General features: G+C 41.5%; 1 long non-coding RNA gene across 6 annotated transcripts in view; it reads right to left on the minus strand.

The window, feature by feature from the left end:
• Positions 1–481: 481 nt before the first annotated feature.
• Positions 482–21,032, minus strand: part of LOC123797514 (uncharacterized) — a 136,247-nt gene continuing 115,696 nt past the window's right edge. For all 6 annotated transcript variants that reach the window (XR_015722221.1, XR_006780971.2, XR_015722217.1 and 3 more), the window contains 3 exons: positions 17,599–17,651; positions 16,406–16,440; positions 482–2,117 (listed from right to left, as the gene is read on the minus strand). This is a non-coding gene — a long non-coding RNA (uncharacterized LOC123797514). The remainder of the gene's footprint in view (positions 2,118–16,405; positions 16,441–17,598; positions 17,652–21,032) is intronic.

Here is a 21,032-nt window from a genome sequence, read left to right on the forward strand (position 1 = left end):
GCTTAGAGGCCCCTGTTGGTACCACAGTGCTTGGTGGCTTCATTAATGGCTATGCCCTTGGCCTGGAATGACCTTCTTTACTCTGTGTGTCTATTCAAACCTTATTCATCTTGAAACATGCTGTTCAGCTTAAACATCACCTCTTCTGGGAAGGCTTCCTTGATACCTTTCTCCTATCCCAGGTGGAGATTCTGGATCTCTTCCCACAGGGCTATCTTTACTTTGAGTCTGCTTCTACTATTATTCTTATGATACTGAATCATAATTTATTTGTTCATATTTCTGTCTGCCTTCTTAAACTTAGGGACTATATCTTCTTTGTTTCTGCATCCCTTTTGCTTGGCACCAGGACTGCCTGATTCCTAGTAAGTTTTCAGTTCACACTTGCGGAATTGAAGTATTGCTCAATTCACATAATGTTCTTATGAAGGGGAGAGAAACAAATTAGATACCATATATTTTACAAATAGTTGGAGTTCAGAATGCCTAAAATTACTAATCAAGACAAGGAATGTCAGCAATATGCAAAAGAGCCAAAACTCATCTTTAAAGTTAACTCATTTATTCAACAATGTTGTTGGCCACCTTCTCTGTGCCTAGTCATGCTTTAGGTCCTGGGAGTACAGAAATGGGGAAAAAAACAAAGGCAATCCATACTGTCATGGAGCTTATGTTCTGGAAGGAGGGAACCAGACAATAAACAATAAATGTAAAGTAAAAGTAAATTACATAATGAATTAGAATCTGGTAAATGCTATGAAAGAAAAGAGAAGAGAGAGAAAATCGTTAAGAGACTAGGGATGCTGGTGTTAGGGCTCTGAGGCAAGAAGAGAAGCAGTTTGTTGGATTAAGTAAGGTGGTCCACATTGACCTCATTGGGAGATAAAATTTGAACAAACATTTGAAAAAAGTGATGGAGGGAGCCAAGTACGTATCTGTGGGAAGAGAGTTCCAGGCAGAGGAAGACAGCCAGTGCAAAGGCCCTGAGGTAGGACTGTGCTTGGTGTGTTTAAGGAGGCCTGTGTGGTTGGCAGTGGTGGGGGTGGGCAGGGAGAGTCACTTCTCTGATCTTGCGGTGACAGGGACCAGAGCAAAAGGTCTGGTTAAAATGTCTTTCAACTTTTTACCAAGGAAAAAGTCTGGTTAAAACGTCTTTTAACTTTAATGAAAATTAAGTTTATGTAGGCTCAGAATATCGTTTTGAAAAATACACTGCAGTTTATTAGAGCAATCAAGATTCCCAGAACAATCTGGAGAAAGACAGAGAAACTCAGGCAGCAAGTCTAAAGGAAACAAGGCAGTGAAAAGAGAAATTTAATACACTGCTTCTGTTATCTTTTTATCAGACCTGCAGGAAAACTGTTCGTAGGGAGCCTTGTGTAGTTGCCTGCCAATGCAGTTTCTATCCTTGAGGCCTAATGGCTTGAAGACCGGAGCAAAAGCCAGACAAACTGGAGGCTCTCATAGTCACTCTTTGAAATTAGCCAGACCAGGGAGATGTCTATGAGCCTAGAGATACTTCTGATTTTCATCCCAAGCCTATCAGTAGTGCGTAACAGTGCCAGCATTTGGAAAGGAGTACTGGGCAAATGATTCCTCTTTAGTTTTGGGATATAGTTATGTTGTGGAGGCCTAGGCAACTCGAATGATATCTTACAATGAATTATTTAATCCATTCATCCAGCAATGTTTATTAAGTGCCTACGATGTGTCAGGTAGTTCTAGCCACAGGGGATACGGCAGTGAATAAAACAGCCCCAAATCTCCTTCCTTGTGGAATCAATTAAACAAACAATGTCCAAAATATTTATGTGAGATGGTGGCAAGGCTGTGGAGAAAAATAAAGCAGGGTTAGAGCAAGGGCCAAAAGCAGTGGGGTTGGGCAGATTGCTCTTGCATACAAGACAGCCAGAGAAGCCCTCTCTGATCAAGTGACATGTGGCAACCACTTGAAGAAAGTAAGGGAACAACCATTAGGATAGCTGGATGAAGAGTATTCCAGGCAGAGAAAAAGCTAGTGCAAAGGGCCTGAGACAGAAGTGTGCGCAAATGCATAATGCTTTATGGTTTATTGATCACTTTCATATCCTTTCTCTTATGCCATCCTCACCAGATCCCTGGAAAATAAAAAAACAAGCATTGTTGTGGGTTTTTTTTCTCTTTTACCAATGAATAAGTGGAGGGAAAAATAGTTAAGAAATGCTAAACCAGGGGCGCCTGGGTGGCACAGCGGTTAAGCGTCTGCCTTCGGCTCAGGGTGTGATCCCAGCGTTCTGGGCTCGAGCCCCACGTCAGGCTCCTCCGCTATGAGCCTGCTTCTTCCTCTCCCACTCCCCCTGCTTGTGTTCCCTCTCTCGCTGGCTGTCTCTATCTCTGTCAAATAAATAAATAAAATCTTAAAAAAAAAAAAAAAAGAAATGCTAAACCTGTAGTCCCTTCCCCTTATTTGCAGGGGGATCCGTTCCAAGACTATCAGTACATACCAGAAACCACGGATAGTACAGAACCTTACCTACACTGTTTTTCCCTAAACATACATATGTATGATAAAGTTTAATTTATAAATTAGGCACAGTGAGAGATTAACAATAATAACTAAGAATAAAACAGAACAATTGTAACTGTGATAAAAGTTATGCAAATGTGGTCTTTCCCTCCCAAAACATCTTATTGTGCTGTCTTCACCCTTGCTCTTGTGAGGACGTGAGATGATAAAAGCCCTCCCTGATGAAGTGAGCTGAACGCCAGGCGTCGTGAGGTCGGGTTAGGCTAGGACTGACCTCCTGCCCATGCACCAAAAGGAGGCTCCAAAAGGTTGGAGCCGCGGGGTAGGTGAAACCCCAGAAGGGGAGACGGTGGGTAAGGCGGGGACCACGGTAAGTGGTATGAGCAAGAACTAGAACCCAAAGCCTTCCTAAATGAATGCGTGTGCACGCCCCGTCCCCCGTGAGGAAGCCAGACCTGCGGCAGGGCCCCTGGCGGAGCCTGGGGAGTAAGGAAAGCTGCAGGTGACTGTGACTCGTGTCCCCAGCGTGGGGTGTCGGAACGCCGGCTATCAAAATTGCTTCCGCCCCCGCACCAGCAATACTCACAGACGCAGCGCTGGGCATCCCCGCCTTCAAGGCTACCCCGTTTGAGACCCTCTTCCTGACCCAGGAGCCAACCCTTCCCACGCGCCTGCCGTCCCCGGGACCCTCCCCGCAGGCGAAATCTGACCTCTCCCCCACCGTGTGGGCTCCCGCTCCGACCCACCCCGCGGGACCACCCGTCAGACCGCGATATCCAGCCACCCGGCCGCTCCCAGCCCCAGGGGGTGGGGATTGGGCCCTAAATGACACCAGATGTGGGCCGTGAGCGGACAGTCCTGCTGCAGCCTTGCCCGGCCCGGCCCAGTCCCTTTTTACCGCGGCTTCCCTGCTCGGAGGAAGGGTTGTACCTGCCCAGCCCTCCTGCGGCGGCATCAGCCTCAGGTCCCGGCTCCTGTCAGCAGCTGCTCAGACCAGAACACACAACCGGCCACGCGCAACGCAGCTCCAGGCACCGCCCGGCGAAGCGTGCTCGGCTTCTCTCTGCCGTAGCTGAACGTATACGCGTGCGCGCGCATCCACCGGTACACGCACATACGTGCACACGCGCAGGCATGTCCACACAGGCGCATACGTACGCACGCGCATTCACGGGCACACGCGCATACATGAGCTTGCGCAGGCACGTCGTACGCACGCGCATCCATGGGCACACAGCCGCATACGTGCGCGTGCGCAGGCACGTCCACAGAGACGCATACGTACGCACAGGCATGTGTACACACGCATAGTACGCACGCGCAGCCATGTCCGCACAGACGCATATGTACGCACGCGCATTCACGGGTACACACGCATACGTACGCACGCTCAGGCACGTCCACACAGACGCAAGCGGCGAGGCCCATCTTAGTTACTGTATTTTCATTATTTAATATGGACCCTGTTCTCGTGATCGGCATGGTGACTTCCTGATTTATGTGAAAGACTGTTTCGATGACCACCACCACCACCAACAACACAGTCTTAAAAAATAATTCTCGGACAACTTACATTTAACAGGGGAAGAAGGACATCAGACACAGCAGAAGCTCCCCTGGACATCGGCAGCCTGGCTCCCCGCCCTGCTCTCGCTCTGGGGTTGTTTGACTCCGTACATTGATTTATAAATCAGTTTCGCAACAGTGATTCCTGCGATTCCCCTGGTGATACTTTGGCTGCCTTGTCCTCATGTCTTTTCAATTTGTTTATATATAAATAAAAGTTTTATATATAAAGTCTTCGATTTTGTAGGACGAGACCCACAACATGATAATCAGAACATCATATGTTCTCAGACCTCAGTGTCTAACAGTAGGCCAGAATATTTTGCTTTTCTTCCTGCCGGTTGCTTCTGTTTTTTACTGACACACGGTGAATCTGACCCAACTACTTTCCTAGAGCACAGAGAAGGGTTGTAATGGTGCGAATTTCAGTTCGATAAATACGGATCTCCAAGGTGAAATATGAGCACACAGTCTTGGGTCCACGTTCAACATGAGCCTTCCCCCCCTCCCTACCCCGACCAATTATCCTCCTCAAATGATCTCTTTCACCTCTTATCAAATATCCAACCTAGATTTCTGGGCACAGCCGTAATACTGAGTTGTAGGCAATGAAGACGACTCTCGGAGCAGCGGTGTAACATCCAAAGAGTTAAAAATGTTCTCATGTAACCTTAGTTTTGTACTTCCTCATTTAGTATTTACGAAAGCATTTAGTTTTATATCATAAGAAAAGCGATAATACTAATTCCTCCCTTAACCTATGGAAACTCCTCCTAAAATGTTGCCTCCTTCCTTCTGTGTGTTAGTGATTTTTTTTTCCTGGACATTTAGAAAATAAAGGGATGTTTGGGCAGATGCTTATTACCAGGCATTAGTGCATTTACTATTCTGTTTTACCTCCAAGCCCTTGGTCATGGACGTTGACTGAAGCAAAGCCCCAAAGTGACTAGATATAATTTACACGTGTTAGGTGGAAAGTGGTTGAAGGAATGAGCAAGCCGACCATGGAACACAGGGAACCGATTGTTTCCAGAAGGCAACGTTTATCGAGCAACCGTCTATCAGTTGGCAAAGGGAGGCACTTGTTCAACGTTGGAGCTTTATTCTAGCCAGGAGGAAAGGAAAGACTAAAAGATCAAGGATACAAATGAAAAACAAACACGGAAAGCTGCAAAGTTAAGAACACCGAGAGGAGGAAGCCACAAGGGAACCGGATTGTATTTCAGAGTTAAACACATACACACACACCAAAAACCTACAATCTGTCTTGTAAATTAATTCCACACTTAATTTTTGAAATTCCTTCTTATTTTTCCAGACTTGAGCCAATATGAGGGAGATGAAATGTTATAGGGAAGTGGCAGCCAGGCATATAGTGGTAAACTAGTTCACTTTCCCAATTTCCTTTCATATGTAGATTCAGCCCTGCCTTTCCCTTTGTCATTGCTTACAAAATTCTAAGCTTCCTTCCTAAGGCATCATCTTTTATTAATCAGCTTATCCACAACAGAGTCCAAGAGACTGGAACTGGGTTCAGACAGATGTTGATAAATGTCTTAAGTTTCTTATAAACTAAATCAAGGCCAGCCATGTTTTATTAATCAGTTACCCTTCATACATACTTTGTCCTCTGTATATTGTATCACACTTTATATGCCATCCTGTTTACACTGTGTGTCTTGTTTCAACTCAAGACTATTAGCCTCTACTTGGAAGGACAGTGTTACAGAAGTTTTTACCTATACTTAATGGCTAAGGTAAACAATCATTTACAGATGCACGCTTGCAAAACGGCATTAGGTGTTAGCCAGGAAAATAACCATTATGTGTTTCTGAACTATGTTGGCTTTATCTACTGACCAAGATAAGAATATAAAAATGGTCAACAACCTGCTAGTGGAAATATTTACAAACTTACCTTTGAGTATCCTTATGCTGCGGCTCAGAAAGCCAAGAATATATGGAATAAGCATATTGCTATTAATAGAGCCTCACGCATCTAGTTTTGTCTCCTTTAAGGGGTTCTTACTTGGGGGTCCGAAATAGCAAATGCAAATTGCTATCAAAGGCGGTCGTCTTCCTGACAGTAGTTATAGTGGTTTTATTAGTTCAAGGCATATTACAAGGATGAGAAAATAAGCAAGAAAGAGGAAATTCCCGCTATGGAATAAATTACGTACAGTAACAAACTTCAAGTGTAATCTTTAAGTGTTAGCTTGCTGTTAATGACCAATTCTTCCACCAAAATCTAGGGGCAAGTTCTTAGCTAGAAGCAAATTTCCTGCCTGCCCTAACTGATAACTTTGCGTTCGTGGATTGGCCCACCTTTGGGTCTTCCCTATGTGTTGGGCACATGTGTATCTCACTCTGGTCCATTCTGCGTTCCGTCTGGCAGCAGAATTGTTTCTGACTACACAGAAAGTCTCGTGAGCCACCACTGATGCGTGTTCAGGGTTTAAAGAGTAAGGCTTCTACCACAAGTACACAGGGTTCTAGTCTGCATCGTTTTGTCATTTTTATTTTGTCGCCCAGTTCCTAGCCCTGAGTACAGGTGAGCGAGGCAGTGCAGGCATCATGAGCCCCCGTGCCCCTCCCTGCTGTGCTGTGTGAAATGATCCTCAGCACTGCGCTGGGAGGAGTTTTCTGTAGCTCTTTCTTTGATTTTTGCATGGAATTAGGAACATTCTGGACTAAGAAGTGCCTGAAAGACTCAGTCCCATTACTTCAACGCCTATTTCTCTTTGGCTGTTTCTCCTGTTTACTTGCTACAAAAATACACATTACAAAGAAACTCTCTGCCCCAGGTCGACACTGGGTATATCGGGCGAGGTATGTTAGTATTTTGTGTGAGTGCATGATCAGGGTTCACAAATTTATGAGAAAGATGCCTTCAAAGAAAAATATTTGATTCTCACAGTATGAAAATATCTCCTGAGTAAGCAAGCTGATATGAAGTATATGGAAGCTGATACCAGACACTAACAAATAAGCCCTTTCTCATTTCTTTGAAGGATAACATATCAATGGGTAGTGAGCATTTATACAATGCTATAGAGAATACATGGCATTATGCTTGCTACTGGGTTTTGGATATAAACTTGTAGGTAGGAAAAAACAACCTCATCAACTAATTTTTTAGAATTTTAGAAAATAGGCATTTATGTGATATGTCTTTAAAATCATAACCTGCTTTGTTATGCTATCTATTAACCTGATATAAAGTACTTTTAGAATGCTTTAAGATTGATGACATTTTTTATAAGCATTAATTTTTTAGAATCAGGCTAATTTACACGCAATAAAATGTATGGAATTTGGTTCCAGCTGGAAGACAATTGGACAATTATATCCACCTGTGTAAACTTCCGCACAAAACAAGTTATAGGACATTCCCGATACACTGTAAAATGTCCCTGTGGCCCTCTTCACTCACTTTCCACCTCAAGCAACTACTTTCTGATTGCTATCACTTTAGATTAGTCTTCACTGGTTTAGACTTCCTAGAAATGAAGTTATACGGTGTCCTTGTCTGTTGTCCGGCTGCTTCTGCTAAACAATGTTTGTGAAATTCATCCATGTTCTGGTGGGTAAGTCCGACTGCTTTTTGTTTTCAAAACTATTATGACGATTGTGCTGGTCACAAAATACCGAGCCATTGGAAAGTATAAAATACTGAGTTTGTTAGAGATAACCAATCCTGCCCTAACTTGCAGCCCAGCTTGTGAGGGTCCGGCAGGGTGCTCCTGCTCCCTGGAACTCTGGCCTTTGCGGAAAGATCTCTATTACCCGAACCCATCATCTCAGGAAGTAGCTAAAGGACCATGAGTTCATACTTTCAGAAAGATGTAGGAACACTACTTAAGTTTCCCTGATGTGTGTGGAAAGGGCTAACGCCGAGAAGGGAGAGAACTTTCTCAAACAAATATTTTGTCCAAGTTTTAATTTAGTTTCTCGGTTGGAACATCATCAGTCCTAAAAGAGGGACTCCATTTCACATTGCTTTCTTCCTATAAATTATTTGCAAGTCCTAATCATATTTCTTCAAGGATAGATTTCTGTATTTGTAAGGAAGTCTACATAAAAATCCATCAATTTTATATGTTTTCTATCTCCTTTCTTATTTTACTAAGTTGCAGAGATCCCTTTCAAGCCTGATCTACGTCTAAGCCGGCCCTCAGTTTGTGCCTATGTTATGTCATCAGTAAGACACGTTCTGTTCTGCTTTCCCAAGTAAGGCCAGAATCAGGATTATTAATGGTACCAATAGATCACGCTCAGCTTTTTGGTTTCTTTGGTGCATGCTAAGCCCTTGAAGGAAAGAAACTCTATAAAACTTTCTTATTCTGGATTTCCTATTGTTTATAGTTATGTTTCCACTTGACTAACTTTGCAGTAAACAACAGCAACACGAGTGATCCTGTCAGGGATACACTAATCGTTGAAACTTGTCAGCCAGACAGATGAACGCAGGGGAAGGGAAGGAAAAATAAAATAAGATGAAAACAGAGAGGGAGGCAAACCGTAAGAGACTCTTAACCATAGGAAACAAACTGAGGGCTGCTGGAGGGGAGGTGGGGGGGATGAGGTAACTGGGCAACGGGCATGAAGGAGGCACGTGATGTGATGAGCACTGGGTGTTATATGCAACTGATGAATCACTAAATTCTACCCCTGAAACTAAGAATACACTATATGTTAACTAAATGGAATTTTAATAAAAAACTAAAAAAAAATCTTGTCAAAGATTAACTGAACACTTAATTATTTTAAATGGATTGAAGAAATTTGGAGACTATCCAAAAGATAAACATTTTAAAAAATAATGGTACATATTACTGTATCTATATTGTGTCAGGGTACAAGGTATCAAATCAGGACAATTATATCATGTTTCTTGAGGACAGGGCTGCTGCTCCTTTCCCTCCTGTCTCCTCTCCTTCTCCTGCTCCTTCTCCATAGGCTTCTGTGGGATCCTGTCTGGCTCTAGTTCGGTACTCAGAATGTAAGTTCCCTGTCTGTTCTCTGAGGAGGATTTAGAGCCGATGACTGGCAGACATAGCAGGAAGCTTGGCTTCTGTCGAGATCTCTCTCCTCATAACCGAATCATTGCATTTTGCTGCCGAGTCTGTTGCCTCTTCCCCAGCAGCACCACTGTTTTATTCTAGACCCTCACTGGGTTTGTGCGATTTGTCCCTAACTCAGTCTCCACCACGCCAGCCCTTGCAATACGTCTTCCACGTAGTCCCCAGAAGAGCTTCCTGAAACTCAGGTCTGAGATCTCACCTTCCTGCTTGAACCATGTGATGGTCCCCATCACCTAAGGTAAAAGGCTAAACTCTTGGCCTTGGCCTACAAAGCCCCGCACCATCTCACCCTTTCCACCTCTGCACTCTCGGTTTCCATCTTCCTCCCATTTACCGCAGCAACTCAGAACTGCTCATACATGTGAGCCGGGTCTCCTAATGGAACTTGGGCTCTGCTTTGCTGTTGCTGTTAGTTGTTTCCACCCTGAAAGCCCGTGACCCTGCCTCTGCCTAGCTGATTGCTATTCCCTTGTCCTGGACTTCCAGAACCTCCTCCTGCAGCCCTCATCTTGGGGCAGGTTAGTCTCCCACATCAACCTGGGCCCTCCTCCATCTCGCCCTTCCCCACGGATACCAGCTCCAGAGATGGCATGAGCTCCTGGCTCTGTCTTCTGCTCCCCCGTCCCTGATTTTCGTATGATCACAGTGACTTTGTGTGGTTGATCTAGTCAATAATTTAGCTTCAAAATTCACTGACCTTTCCCATCCATTTCAGCAACACATTACTAAGATGCTTCCTTGCATCTATTCATTACCGGGACCGCACCCCACTCTGAAATCTTATTCTGTATCGTATCAGTCTGCAAACACACCCTTCAACTCCTTTGACCCACTCACCCCCTTACTCTCGTTACTTCTACTCTCTTACCTCACCACCTCTCCTTACTTTGATGGCAATTTTCCCAACAATCTACCCCCTCCCTGGACTTTGCATACTCTTCCACCAAAGGATATTTTATACTCACTGAATCCACTCCCACAACTCATTTGTTCACCAACCTGCAATTGAAATTAGGCCTCCGGGGCGCCTGGGTAGCACAGTCGTTAAAGCGTCTGCCTTCGGCTCACGGCGTGATCCCGGTGTTGTGGGATCGAGCCCCACATCAGGCTCCTCCGCTGGGAGCCTGCTTCTTCCTCTCCCACTCCCCCTGCTTGTGTTCCCTCTCTCGCTGGCTGTCTCTCTGTCACATAAATAAATAAAATCTTTAAAAAAAAAAAAAGAAATTAGGCCTCCACTGACTGGCTCAGTAGGAAGGGCATGAGAATCTTGATCTTGGGATCATGAGTTTAAGCCCCACAAAGGGTTTAGAGATTACTAAAAATAAATAAATAAATAAACGTTAAAATTAGGCCCCCATAGCTTCACTAAAATCATGGAGCAAAAACCACTAATGCCTTCTTGATTAACGAATCCAGGTGGCTCTCGTCAGTCCTGATATTTCCTCATCTTTCCATGGTGTTTGCCTCCACTGACCCTTTCCTTGGCTTGTCACTGTTGTCCCTGGTTTTGTCTTCCTAGTCTTCTTCACACATTTGTATTCCCAGGAGACTATCTTCAGCTCTCTCTACTCCCCATCATCTCATCTTTCCCATGGCTTGAACTGTGGTTCATACCCTGATGACTCCAAAGTGTCTGCCTTTTACTCAGCTTTCTCCTATGCCCAGACCTGTATACCCCAGTGTGCCCTGTACTTCATTACAAGAAACTCAAGCCCCATAAATCCAAAATTAAGCTTGTTATCATTGCCCTAAAAAGTTCTCTTCCTCTTGCATTTTTGTTATTGTTGTTATTAATAAACTGAATTTCCTTTCACTCAATAACTCGAGCCAAAAATGTAAGAATCTCCACAACCTCCTCCATTTTCTCATTCCCCACATTGAGTTGGGAATTGGATTCCTTCTTTTCTTTATCTCTTCCTGTCCCTCCTCATTCCCACCCCACCTGCTCTTGCAACAGCCCATCCAAGCTGCTCCCTGCCCTCCACACCGGCCCAACTCTTGTAGCCCACTCTTCTTACTGCAGTTGGAGTGATCTTCCTAAACAAGACCTTCGTCTCGGTAGGCTCCTGGATCTCCACCCTTTACAGCTGTGGCTCCTACACGTGGCTGCACTGCAAGTCACCCAGGGAGATACTTTTAAAATATCATCCCTACAGATACAGATTCAAGTGACCGGGGGTGGGGTTGGGATACTGGCATTTTTTTCAAAGTCCCAAGTGATACTATTGTAAAGCAAAAATAAGAACCAAGTGTTCTACAGAATAAAACCGAGAGGCCTTCATTTAGACATGCAAAGCCCTCCTCACTGCTCCGTGCTCATCTCTGCTCCTAGCCCCTCTAGGCAGAGCAGTATAGAATGATGCACTATCCCTCCGCACTGCTGCCATTGCTTCCTCTGTCCAGAGCTACTTTGCATGACTTGATTGCCCGAGAACACTTACTCATCAAGTTAAGACTCTAGTCATGTTCCCTGTTACGGGCTTGATTATGTTCCCCCAAATTTATATGTGGAAGTCCTCACCTGCAGGACCTCAGAATGTGACTGTATTTGGAGACAGGGCCCTTAAACAGGTGATTACATTGGAACGAGGGTGGGCCCTAGTCTCATTTTACTGGAGCCTTATAAACAGAGGAAATTTGGATGCAGAGAGAGATGGCAGGGATGCACACACACGGAGGGAAGACCATGTGAAGACACAGTGAGAAGGCGGCCGTCTGCAAGCTGGGAGAGAGCTCGCAGAAGATGCTTAGCCTGCTGACACCTCGATCTTGAATGTCTAGCCTCCAAAACCATGCGACCTACATTTCTGTTGTTTAAGCTAGTGGGACCTCATTGTGGCAGCCCTGGCAAACTGATGTATCACCTAGATGGAATCTTCTCTGATGCCACTTCTTCCCTCCAGGTGCAGTTTCTGCCCGTATTATATACCCTTACAGAATGGCAGCTAGAGCTCTTTAGTGCTTCCGTTTTGCTGTTTTTAGGGGTCTAGACTTTAAGACTCTGGAAAAGAGGGGTCTCATCTTAGTTGACTTTAGTATGTGCTAAGCTTAATAAAATTCAGAGAAGTGAAATGAATTGATGAGATGCCTCAAGGGGAGAAATGTTCTTTTTGGCCTCATTTCTTATTTGGTCTCTAGAAAAGTGTGAAATTCCTTAGATGCACCAAACCTGCACCTGCCAGGGAGACCCTCCAGGTGCTGCTTCCTCTGCCAGGAATGCTTTTCTCTCCTTCATTTTTCTTTAGACTTGTCCCAGCAGTTTGTCCCCTGGAAATCTTGAACTGACCATCACAGACTGGATGAAGAAGGCTCCCTGTGAACTTCCACAGCAAGCCTTGTTCACACAGTAAAGCCTATTCCGTTCATTTAAATGTCTGTTCACTCACACCCAGCCCTAGACTGTGGATCATGAGGGAACAGAATGTTATCTTTTGTCTCTTGTCTTTGTGTTCTCAAAGCCCAGCGCAGTCTTGGCATGGAATGGTACTCAATGAATAGTTCTTACGTGAAGAAATCATGCCTTTCTCCTAGTTAAATGAGCATGCAATAAGACTATGAATTAGACAGACTTAACTGTTTGATGCTCTGGAAACTAAAACCAGTCTCTTCCTTATAGCATGTATCAGACAGGGTCGGCTACACAGCTTTCAACAAAAAGGTTCAAATCTACCCTGGGTCATCTGAGGTTCTATTTCACACTGGGACCCGGGCTGAAAGAGCCACCGAAATTTGGGATGGCACAGTCATTTTGGCAGAGGCAAAAGAAAACATGGTAAACCATATGCTGACTCCTAAAACTTCTATTCAGAAGTGACAATGACACTTCCATTCAGATTTCATTGGTATGTGTCACAAGGACACACCTGCGCTCCATAAGGAGGAATTTAAAGTCCTTGCAGAAAGAGTGGTACTGAATACAGAGAAATAATAATAAGACCACTATACAATGATTGCTCATCTTTAGCATGAGCTAATTTTATATTAGACAATAGTTTTCAAAATACTGAACATCAGGCAAGCAGGGAGAATGATTCCTTTCATACAGGTAACAAATTTGATGAGTCCCACGATTGCCCTAGCTTTCTGGCTTGAGAAAGTTTCCAGGCTGTGATGCAGGGAGAGGGAACACAGCCAGAGCCTGGCAGACTCCCTAGGTTGAGGAAATGGAGTTGAGTATATGGAGAGAAAAGGGGGCTACAGTTCATGGAGCAGAGTAATGGAGAAGAGAGAGAATTCCAGAGGTCTTCAGAGGATTGCCCTTGACAACTGACCAAAGTACTGATCAACACATGCTTGCGAGGAAACTTCCAGAGGCCCGGGAAAGAGTTGCCCTAAAGAATTAAAGGGAACAGTGCCTGGAGCTCATCTAGGACCAGGAATAGTGTCTGCTTCCATGTGTCAGACTGAAAAACTAACACTGTATAGTACATTGGGTAGAGTAGTCAGAAAGCTCGTGCCTCAGTAGGGCGGAATAGTCAACTCTAGAATAAATGCCGTTGTGTCCCCACAACAAACCTTAAAAGCAAGACCTTAGAGAATCAAGCTCTTTGCAAGTAACTTAACTACATCCCACAGCAAAGCTCGAGAGTACTTCTAGGATTCAAAAATATCCAGCATCCAACAAGGTAAAATTCACAATGACTAATGTCCGTCAAAATTTCCAGGCATGAAAGGAGACAGAGCAATATGACTATATTCGATAAGAGAGATCTCAAAACAATGACCTAGTTTCCACTTCAAAAAACTAAAAAAAGAAGAAAATTAAATTCAAAGTAAAAAATGACATGATAAATTTAGAAAACAAAACAGAGAAAAGTATCAAAACCAAAAGCTTTAAGAAGATTAAAATTAATAAGCCAATCTAGGTAGATCTATCAGGGAAAAAAGAAAAAGCATAAGTTATCAGTATTAGGAATGGAGGAGTTGTCAATACTACAGACTTTATAGGTATTAGAAGGATTGTAATGAGATACTATGAACACCTTTGTGCCAACTTATTTGACAACTTACATGATTTGTCATATTTTCTGAAAAACAAAAACTACCGAAGTTTACTCAAGAAGAAATAGCCTGTAAAGCCATGCATGTATTAAAGCAATTGACTTTATATTTAAAAACTTCTCCATAAAGAAAACTCCAAGCCCAGATCACTTTGCTACTGAATCCTGCCAAACATTTAATCAAGAATTAAGACCAATTCTAGGGGTGTCTGGGTGGCTCAGTCAGTTAACCATCTGATTCTTGGTTTCAACTCAGTCATGATCTCAGGGGTGTAGGATCGAGCCCCAGATTGGCTCCACACTTTGCTGGAAGTCTGCTTGGTATTTTCTCCCTCTACCTCCAGCCCACTCACACTCTCTCTCTTCCTCTCTCTCTAATATAAATAAAATAAGTCTTTAAAAACAGAATTAATATCAATTCCATAAACTCTTCCATAAAATTTAGAAGGAGGGGCTACTTCCCTATTTATACTGTGATCTGGCATTACCTCAATACCAAAAGCAAAGAAATCACAAGGAAAGAAAACTACAAACCAACATTCCTCATGCACACAAATACCAACACTCTTAACAAAAGTTTAGCATATAGAGTGCAGCAGGATAAAAAGAGTACTTTCAGACCAGGTGTGATTTATCCCAGGAATGCAAAGTAGATTTAGCGTTCAAAATCAATGTAATCCATTATATTAACAAACTAAAAAAGAAAAATCACATGAGCATGTCAATGGACACAGAAAAAAACATTAGATAAAAGCCCAACATCCACTTTTACCAAGTTGACTTATATATTCAAAACAGTCTCAATCAAAATTCTAGTGGGCTTTTTTTGAAAATAAAAATGACTAGCTTATTCTAAAATTCATATAGAAATGCAAAGGACATATAATAGCCCAAACAACTTGGAAACAGAAAAAAGTTGGAGTACCAATACTACCTGTTTCAAGATTTATTATAAAGCTATTGTTATCAAGACAGTGAGACATTGGTATAAAGACAGATGAATAAACCAATGGAACCAAATGGAAATTTTTAAAAGGTGCAAAGGCAATTAGTCAATAAAAGATAGTTTTTCAGCAGATGATACTCCAACAATCAGATATCCATGTTAAATTCTTGTTAAAAATGAGTTTCAAGCCATATCTCACACCATGTACAGAAAACTTGTGGACCTAAATGCAATACCTAAAACTAAGTAACTTCTAGAGGAAAACGTGGCAGAAAGTCCTTGTGACCTCGAGTTAGGCAAAATTCCTTGCATGAACCACCAAAAACACAATCCATATAAAATACAAAAGATAAACAGAACTTCATCAAAATTATAAAATTCTGCTTTCAAAAATAGTATTAAGAGGATGAAAAATTTAATCACAAATTGGGAGAAATACTTGCAAATCATGTATTTGATATAGGTCTTCTATCTGAAGTATATAAGGAATTCTTAAAACTCAATAAAATAAACAACCAACTTAAAGTTTTGAAAAATGGAAAACATTTGAACAGACTTTTCACCGTTAAAGCTATATCAAAGGCAATAAAGAACATAAAAAGATAATCAATATCATTAACCATTAGGGAAATGCAAGTTGAAATCACAACGAGATACTATTATGTTCTCATTAGAATTGCTAAAATTGAAAAGATTGATCATACCAAGTACAGTTGAAGATGTGAAAAATTGGCACTCCCATTTACTGCTGTTGGGGATATGAAATGGCACAATCATTTTAGAAAAGAGTTTGACAGCTTCATATGTATATATATGACATTTTCTCTCTTTTTTTATTTTTATTTATTTTTTTTTAAAGATTTTATTTATTTATTTGACAGAGATAGAGACAGCCAGCGAGAGAGGGAACACAAGCAGGGGGAGCGGGAGGGGAAGAAGCAGGCTCATAGTGGAGGAGCCTGATGTGGGGCTCGATCTCATAACGCCGGGATCACGCCCTGAGCCGAAGGCAGGCGCCCAACCGCTGTGCCACCCAGGCGCCCCTCTCTCTTTCTTTTAAAACTTATAATCCTTTATATTTCAGACATTCCCTGGTATTTTATTATAAATAAACTTTAGAACTCAGGTCACAAACTGCCTTTTTCCTCCCCGAGCTGCCAAGCGGATTTATTTTTTTTTTAAATGAAAAGCCTATAGATCTAGCTATATGAATATGTATGAATATCTATCTATCTATCTATCTATCTATCTATCTATCTATCTATATATCTTAGAAACCAGCCTTTTCACTCCAAGTACTTACCCAGGAGAAATGAAAATATTTATCCGTAGAAAGACCTGTAAATAAATATCATAGTAGCTTTATTTGTAATTGCCAAAGACTGATGCAACTCTAATACTCATCAACAGGTGAATGTTTAACTGGTAGATCGATGCAGTAAAATATTGTTTAGTGATAAAAAATTAATGAACTATTGATAAACACAGTAAATGGGTAAACACATTTCAAAATAATGCTGAGTGAAAGGATCCAGACCAAAAAAGATCCAGATAGTTCAATTCCATTTATTTAAAATTCTAGAAAAGGTAAACTAATCTACAGTGACAGAAATTGAATCAGCGGTCGCCTAGTGGAAGTGCAGGAGGGTGGCAAGAAGGAATTGTACAGGACCAGAAGAAAATTTCTGAGACTGATGGATACGTTGATTATCTTGAGTATGGTGGTGGTTTTATAAATGTATACATCCATCCAAAGTTATTAAATTGTACAGCTTACCGTATATTAATTATACCCCAGTAAAGCTCTTATTCCACAAGAAATTAATGAATCAATCGTGGTTATCATACATACAACTTTAGAATACTGAAATCCCATTTAGCCCTCATCCAGCTTGTCTTTACATATCATGGAAAAACATTTGCACATGTAAGTGAGGAGACATGGATGAGAATATTAATTGTGCACTGTATGAAATTGCAAAAATTTGGAAATACATTTAATTCACAAATTCTAATTTAAGCCCCCTATGATTTTGCATTTGCAGAGTAAGTATTATTGAGTGATTAAAAACACTGGTCCTGGGGTCCCCTGGGTGGCCCAGTCTGTTAAGCATCTGCTTCTGGATCTCAGTTCAGGTCTTGATCTCATGATCGATCGTGAGTTCAAGCCCCACATTGGGTTCCACACTGGGCAGGGAGCTTACTTCAAAAAAAAATTTAAAAAAAGAACACTGGCCCTAAAATTAGACTGCTTGGTTCAAATCCAGGTACTAGACTATTAATGACATGGTTGTGTTAATCACCCAACCTCACCCAACCTCTGTTTCTTTATCCATGAAATGAAAGTAGTAACAGTGTCTGTCCTGTAGAATACTGTCAAGGGTAAATGAGATGTGGATGGAAAGTGTTCAGTAGAGCCCAATACATAAAAAGTGCTTAATAGTTACCATCTCCTTGATCTTCCCCAAAATAGGAATAGAGTCTCTTGCTGGTTACCTGGAAATCAGACTTCTAGCAGCCTCAATTTTAGGTACCATCTACCTGTGAACCTGAAAGGAATTACAAAAGCAGTGTGAGGGAGTTTTTGAGTAGGAAAGAAAAGTGTTGTTATCCAGTCTACACCTTTTATTCACTGACAGAATGTAGGACCTCAGCTAAAGCCTTAAAGTCCTTTGGCTGAAAGGGTGTCTAAAATATTTAACGTGGAGACAAATAGTATTACAGTGCAATAAGACAGCAGATGTTCAGCATCAGAGCATTTAGGTGAAGAAATGTTCAAGAGCATCTTCTCCTGGACCCTTGGTTACAGATATGTATTAAGAAACAAACAAACAAACAAAAACACTAAGGACCAGAGCGGTAAACAAACAAACAAAAAAAAACAAAAAAAAAACAAAAAACTTCCAGATCACAGCTACTTTCTGGTTGTCCTGACCCTGTCATGCAGAAGGATTTCCATACACAATTCTGCACCTCATATTATAATTCCGTTATTGGAATGTTAAGAAGGCAAGGATCCAGTAATGCAATTTAAATAATTCTCTATTAAAAAGGCTGAAATTAAAAAATAAAAGAAATCTGTGTCTGTTGCAAGACTTGCATTATTTGGGGAACCCAACTTCTCTGGAACAGCTTGTCCCCTGAAGCTAATGAATAAATGAGGCATCATTGCTCAATAGTTTATTTACAAATGAATCTATAGAAGCATAAAATTTAGAGCTGTTCTCGATTAGTTATTCTTTCATGTTTATTCACTCAAGTATTAAATCTTCCACAATCATGAATTTCCTTTGGGAACAAATCTTCTGGTTTTGATAGTTCCTGCTATTGGAAACTTTTTTGTTGATATGTGACCTATTTTTTCCCCCTTTCCTTACTTTTATCCCACTTATCCTCCTTATCCTGTTTAGATCTGGCCACATCATTTTCCCCAAGTGCTTATGCTTTTCATATATGTTATGACTCATCCAAACCAGCATTGAGTCAGGCTTTCCACGTGCATTACTTTAGTATCTTTATGGATCTTATTCTCTTTACTAGAATAAATCTTGTAATGTGATACAATGTACTGTATCAGTAGAGAAAGGGGCTGACTGTCCTTGTGTCTTTGTTATTACACGTAATACGTGGAACTTAGCCTTAAAAAAAAAGTTTTTTCCGTTTGCAGTCTGTCAATGTTTGGCACACACAGTTCTGGGGTTTGTGGGTTGGTTGGTTTGTTTATTTTATGAGATACCAGTTGTCAATAGGCCTTTTTTTTCAGATAGTATTTAACCAAATAAATAAGTCAGTGTATTTGTCAGTATTCCTATTTAATGTCTTCTGTTGTTCTTAATGTCCTCATTTGTTGATTGGAAATAATTACCTCGTACAGTTATTGTGTTCCTAGAAAAAAGCACACGAGAGAGCATAACACTTTGCACAAAGTACGTGCTTAATTATTACCTCCCCCCACTGTCATTCCCATTTTTACTTCCCACTGGGGCCTTTTTCTATCTTACATATTCCATGTGCTACCCGGCTCTGCCTGTATTCCCTCAGACACAGCGCTGACTGACCCTAGGGTCTTTCACTAGCATCTCCCCTCCTCAGTCATTATTTCCTTTTGTTTACAGACGTTCAGCCCTTGTTTTTCAACCATGTACAGTTTCTCTGATCCTAACAGACTTAAATTCATTTTGTCAGTCAAATCTCAGGAGACCCTATCATGTCCTTTACTAAAATTCCAGCATAACATCTGCTGAATCTTACTGCTCAAGCCAAAAAGAAGCTATTAATTTTGTGTTGTTTGATTTGTTTTTTGTAAACCCTGTTTATACACAGCTAATCACTCGGTGTCTAATAGACATTTAATTTACTATCATATAACCCATTTTTTTTCTAAAACATAAATGCAAGTTTATTTTAAACTAACATGATGTTTTTCTAATTATAAAAGTGCCACCTCACTGTACAAACTTTGTGTGTATAAGATCGAGCAAAATATAGAAAAAAAAAAAGAAAAATGACTGCAGTCACATCACAGAGATAACTCTCTTGACATTTCGGTGTATTTTGTTCACGTATGTTTTATCCAAGTTCAGTAAATGAAACTATGTGTGTATTCCTTTTCTCATGCAGCAACGAGTACTATTTTGAGTTTTCATTGTTCTATTTTTCCTTAACTTTGCACAGTTAATTTTTTCCACATAAATTAACAAATATTAACCTCCTAAATGCAGCATAACTTAAAGTCATAATTCAGAAGCCAATGGAAGCACACACTGTAGCTCCACGGACTTCAAAAGATTCAGGGAATCATTAGAGATTTTAAACAAATATGATTTGGGGTTTTTTTATTTTCTAAAATTTCTGCTTTTCATTAGGGCTGTCTTTGAAACACATCATTACATCCTAATGATTCTCAATTTCTCCATTGCCTTTCTCTTGTTGTAAATCACCAGATAGCAATAAAGAATAGAAAATTCAAAATTAGATAACAGAAGGGACGCTTGTGTTTTCACTGTCTCTCCACGAACTACTTTGCCCTGATTTTCTTTACTTCTAATACAAAGACCCTGTTCATCTTGCCGCACCGCCCATCCATACTTCGGTTCGGCTCTAATCGCCACCTCACTTCCTTATCTCCGTGCTCCAAATGCTTTAATAAATTTTTATTCTGCTGAAATGATTGTTCACCATTGGTAGAAAGTTTTTCTAATATTTTCAGACTTTTGGTAAATTCCATCTGGGTTGACTGAATACAGATGCTGCTTCTTTTTTATGACTCATCAAACTGGCCTATGTATAAATCTGAGACATTCTTGAGAGGCTGTGTTTTAGCTCTGGAATGGTCAGCAAGCTCGTAAAGAGATGGGTAGTTCTCATCTGTGGGGAGTGCCTACATTATTGCAAGATCTAGTCTGTCTATCTGCAGGGAAAAGGCCGAGGCAGATGTCCATGGAAACACCCCATTGTTGGGTACTGGAGGACTCCACTGCACCCTCCCTGTCAAGCAGCCTTGCCCTACACTCATCCATGTCTCATTCCAGCTGAGAGGACCTTCCCAGGCTTTGAGATCCATAAGCACAGAGACTGCAATTTGCTCTCTCTGTATCTCCAGTATCTGATGCAATGCCTGGCACCTCATCAACACGTAGACTGAAATGAACGATCAGGTGTGGTCAAACTTATCCCATACCAATCTCCTTCATTCCTTACAAATCATCTCAAACAACTAACCTAATCACCATTACACAGAAGTCAACAGTACAGGATTGTGATTAAGCTAGTAGGCTTGGGAGGTACCTGCCTACATTAGATTCCCAGCTCCATGTGAACTTGGACGGGAGACTGAACTGCCTCCAATTTCCACCTACAAAATACCTAACGATCCTAATACCTAAACAATAGGATTGTGATTAATTGCACATTTTTCAAGACAGTGCTTT

Source organism: Ursus americanus, chromosome 29 (assembly GCF_024610735.1).
Source record: "Ursus americanus isolate L20-20 chromosome 29, mUrsAme1.1.p, whole genome shotgun sequence".
NCBI classification, from domain to species: domain Eukaryota; kingdom Metazoa; phylum Chordata; class Mammalia; order Carnivora; family Ursidae; genus Ursus; species Ursus americanus.